We start from the raw sequence: 5,376 nt of genomic DNA, 5'->3' as shown, positions 1-5,376 counted from the left end.
AAACCTAGATTGCCTTATGAATTTCCAAATTCATATTTGATATTTTTAAAGCCATAGTTTTAAATACATCATTCAGCCTATTGGGAAGATGTGAACACAAATTAACAAATTCATGTTGGATATTGTGGAAGCCAAAGTTTTGAATGAATCATTCGACCTATTGGGAAGATGTGAACAGAAAGTATACAGCACTGCAAACAATTACTAATTCTAATTAGTGTTTGGACTATTATTTGTGCTAATTGGTATTGCATTTGGAAAATTGTGTTGAAAAGCAAATAGTTTATATATTTGGGTGCCGATTCCGATCCGGTAAAAAAATATTCCGTACGACATCCGTATTTTTTTCCGTACGAATCATACAAGTCACGTCCGACCCGTGAAGTACGATTCATATGTGAAAAAGTACAAACGGATCGGCCCGATCCGAACAAATCGTAGCTGGAAAAGTTGTACGAGACGTACCCGGACACTTTTCCGTACGATTCGTAAAAATACAGTCCGAGCGTACAAGTACGATCCGGACCGGCTATCCGATTTACGAATCGTACGGAAAACGTCCCGTACACGGGGAATGACTCTACCCGCTACAAAGCGAAGTTTGTACGACTCGCAGCCCGGGAAAAGTTGTTCCCGGGGTATGAGTCGTACAGGCCCCCCTGTGTATGTACGCACCGTACCCCCAGCGCATACGCGCTGGGGGTACGGTGCGTACATACGTGGGGGGTATGGTGCATACATACGCGGGGGGTACGGTGCATACATACGCGGGGGTACGGTGCGTACATACGCGGGTGGGGTATGGTATGTACATACACGGGTGGGGTACGGTGCGTACATACGCGGGGGTACGGTGCTTACATACGTGGGGGGTACGGTGCATACATACGCAGGGGGGGTACGGTGCGTACATACGCAGGTGGGGTACAGTGCGTACATATGCGGGTGGGGTACGGTGCGTACATACGTGGGGGGTACAGTGCGTAAATACACGGGTGGGGTACGGTGTGTACATACGCGGGGGGGTACGGTGCGTACATACACGGGGGGTACGGTGCGTACATACGCAGGTGGGGTACGGTGCGTACATATGCGGGTGGGGGGGCCTGTATGACTCGTACCCCTGGGGACTCAGCTTTTACGGCTGTTATTGGCTCCCGTAAAAAAAGAGCCGTACAGAGTGCCGTAGGGACAAATCGTACTTGCTGGGCCGTAAAACGCTGCTTACATACGTACGGACGTCGCGTACAGGCTGTTCCGGATCAGATTCGTGTTTTTTTTTACCCGTACGGTCTTTTGTACGATTCGTACGGAATTAGGCTTTCTGTACGAATTGTACTTCCTAGGTTGTACGGACAGTTTACCGGGTACGAGTCGTACAGAGAAAACGCTCCGTACGACGATTCATAGGGCCTTTTTACAGGATCGGAATCGGCACCTTGGTGTGTAAATTGTACCAGATGTAAATGAGAGTGTACATTTCGGCAAGTGTCCTTTAGATAAATAATAGACGTAATGTACAAGAAGGATGTAATTAGGAAACTGTAGTTAGGAAAACACATTGCTACACATATTGAAAATAATGCTCTAAGCTGGGGGGTTTATCTGCAAAATAGATGATTGTTTTTTTACCTGCAGTTCCATGATGATACTACGTTGAAATCACTGTGTATGGTGAAGTGAAGTGGAATATGAGAACAGCAAAAAGGGAAATTGAAAATGGTATGTAATTCTAAAATGATGTTGTCCTCTTAAAAATGTAATAGTATAATTTCTGTAATACATTACATTACATAACAGTTTTTCTTATTCTTCTTTATAGCAGGCAGTGGTGAACTTTGAAAATAATTTTAATCCTGTTTTGGACAATACTACTCTAAAATAGTTCAACAGAGTCATGTTTCTAAATCACTTAAACAGGAAAGAATACATAACATAAAATGCATGATAACGTGTAACAATATTTGAAGTTCATTTATATGTTATTTATTTGTAATAAAAATTATTCTTGATCCTTTATACTATTTGAAACCTTTGATCGTGTTGCTGGTGTCATCAGCCAGGTAGTCATTCTTTTACACAAACACTACCTATGCTCCCATGTAATCTCTGTAGCACAACTTTAGCATTAATAGGATACCCCAGGTATTATCCTTGCATTTTTCCTTTCACACAGGCACAACCTATGCACTCATGGTATCACTCAGACACTATTCCTGCACTTATACAATTACCAATGAACTGCCCATGTACTCCTACCATCATCCAGGTACTACTCATGCACTCATCCATTCACTCAGGCACTACCCATGCACTCATCAATTCCCTCATGTACTAACCATGCACTTATCCAATGACCAAGACATTACACTTGTACTCATACTGTCACTCAAATAGTTCCTATGCAGACATACAATCACCAAGGCACTACTCCTGGACTCATGGAATCACCCAGACAGTATGCATGTACTCATGCAATCACTAAGTCACTAGTGTTGCACTCAACTAGTCACTCAGGCACTACCCATGCACTCTTCCATTCTCTGAGGTACTACCCATGCACTCATACATTCACCCAGGCAGTTATCTTTAAACTTTGGCACTACATATGCAGTGATCTAAGCTCCCAGATATTACTCTTGCGCTCATGAATTCACTCGCAAAAACAACAGTTGATGGACAGAATGCAAAACAATATCATACATCCACCCCAGTACAAAGATCTGTGCCTAAATCCATCTTATTTTTGCTCACCATCCCATTCCAGTTTGAATCCAGCCATATGCAAATAAGTCTTGACCCTGTGCCTCAAGGGAACATTCCAGCCCAAACTGCCAAGCCAGGTCCTCCTTGGATTGAAAACAAGCATCCTAGGCCCAGTTTCGAGGTTTCACTCCACTTCAGCCAGGATAGCTCCAATCCAGTGGCATGGACAGCACGGGACCCACGTCTGGGCATACCCGTCCCACTCGGGCTGACAAATACAAAAACAACAGTTGATGGACAGACTGCAGAACAATGTCATACATTCACCCCAGTACAGAGATCTGGGCCTAAATCCATTGTTTTTTGCTCACCATGCCATTCCAGTTCGAACCCAGCCATATGCAAATCAGTCTTGACCCTGTGCCTCATGGAAACTGTCCAGCCCGAACTGCCATGCCAGGTCCTCCCTGGACTGGAAAAAAGCAAACTGGAACCGGTTTCCCATGAGGTACAGGGTCCAGATTGATTTGCATATGGCCAGGTCTAAACTGGGGTGGCATGGTGAGTAAAAGAATGATGGATTTAACCCAGATCTCTTGACTGGGGGTGAATGTTTTGATTTGTTCTGCATTCCGTCCATCAATTGTGTGTCTATTGGTTCCTCTCCCTAAGTGCACCGGGTATGCCCAGACGTGGGTCCCAGGCTCACTGTGCCAGTGGATTCAAGCTATCCTGGCTGAAGAGGGGTGAGAACCCGAAACTGGTCCTAGGATGCTAATTTCCGGTCCAGGGAGGAGCTGGCTTAGCAGTTCGGGCTGGACTGTTCCCATGAGGCACAGGGTCAAGACTGATTTCCATATGGCCAGGTCTAAACTGGGGTGGCATGGTGAGCAAAAGAATGATGGATTTAACCCAGATCTCTTGACTTGGGGTGAATGTTTTGATTTGTTCCTCATTCTGTCCATCAATTGTGTTTCTTTTGCTTCCTCGCCCTAAGTGTGCCGGGTATGCCCAGATGTGGGTCCCAGGCTCACTTGCCACTGGATTCAAACTATCCAGGCTAAGGAGGGGTGAAACCCTGAAACCAGGCCTAGGATGCTTGTTTCCGGTCTAGGGAGGACCTGGCTTAGCAGTTTGGGCTGGACTGTTCCGATGAGGCACAGGGTCAAGACTGATTTGCATATGGCCAGATCTAAACTGGGGTGGCATGGTGAGCAAAAGAATGATGGATTTAACCCTGATCTCTTGACTGAGGGTGAATGTTTTGATTTGTTCTGCATTCCGTCCATCAATTGTGTGCCTTTTGATTCCTTGCCCTAATTGCGCCGGGTATGCCCAGACGTGGGTCCCAGGCTCATTGTGCCACTGGATTCAAGCTATCCTGGCTGAAGAGGGGTGAAACCCCGAAACCGGTCCCAGGATGCTAGTTTCCGGTCCAAGGAGGACCTGGCCTAGCAGTTCGGGCTGGACTGTTCCCATAAGGCACAGGGTCTATACTTATTTTCATATGGCTAGGTCTAAACTGGGGTGGCATGATGAACAAAAGAATGATGGATTTAACCCAGATCTCTTGACTTGGGGTGAATGTTTTGATTTGTTTTGCATTCTGCCCATGTCTTTTGCTTCCTCGCCCTAAGTGCACTGGGTACGCCCAGACGTGGGTCCCAGGCTCACTGTGCCACTGGATTCAAGCTATCCTGGTTGAAGAGGGGTGAAACCCCGAAACCAGTAATAGGATGCTTGTTTCTGGTCCAGGGAGGACCTGGCTTAGCAGTTCGGGCTGGACTGTTCCCATGAGGCACAGGGTCAAGACTGATTTGCATATGGCCAGTTCTAAACTGGGGTGGCATAGTGAACAAAAGAATGATGGATTTTACCCAAGACTGATTTGCATATGGCCAGGTCTAAACTGGGGTGGCATGGTGAACAAAAGAATGATGGATTTAACCCAAATCTCTTGACTTGGGGTGAATGTTTTGATTTGTTCTGCATTCTGTCCATCAATTGTGTGTCTTTTGCCTCCTCACCCTAAGTGTGCTGGGTATGTCCAGACGTCGGTCCCGGGCTCACTGTGCCACTGGTTTCAAGCTATCCTGGCTGAACAGGGGTGAAACCCCGAAACCGGTACAAGGATGCTTGTTTCCGGTCTAGGGAGGACCTGGCATAGCAGTTCGGGCTGGACTGTTCCCATGAGGCACAGGGTCAAGACTGATTTGCATACGGCCGGGTCTAAACTGGGGTGGCATGGTGAGTAAAAGAAAGATGGATTTAACCCAGATCTCTTGACTGGGGGTGAATGTTTTGATTTGTTCTACATTCTGTCCATCAATTGTGTGCCTTTTGCTTCCTCACCCTAAGTGAGCCGGGTATGCCCAGATGTGGGTCCCGGGCTCACTGTGTCACAGGATTCAAGCTATCTTGACTGAAGAATGGTGAAACCATGAAACCAGTCCTTGGATGCTTGTTTCTGGTCCAGGGAGGACCTGGCTTATCAGTTCGGGCTGGACTGTTGCCATGAGGCACAGGGTCAAGACTGATTTGCATATGGCCAGGTCTAAACTGGGGTGGCATGGTGAGTAAAAGAATGGTGGATTAAACCCAGATCACTTGACTGGGGTGAATGTTTTGATTTGTGCTGCATTCCGTCCATCAATTGTGTGTCTTTTGCTT

The sequence above is a fragment of the Triturus cristatus genome, chromosome 4_1 (assembly GCF_964204655.1).
Source record: "Triturus cristatus chromosome 4_1, aTriCri1.1, whole genome shotgun sequence".
Lineage (NCBI taxonomy): Eukaryota > Metazoa > Chordata > Amphibia > Caudata > Salamandridae > Triturus > Triturus cristatus.
This window is presented reverse-complemented; position numbering follows the sequence as displayed.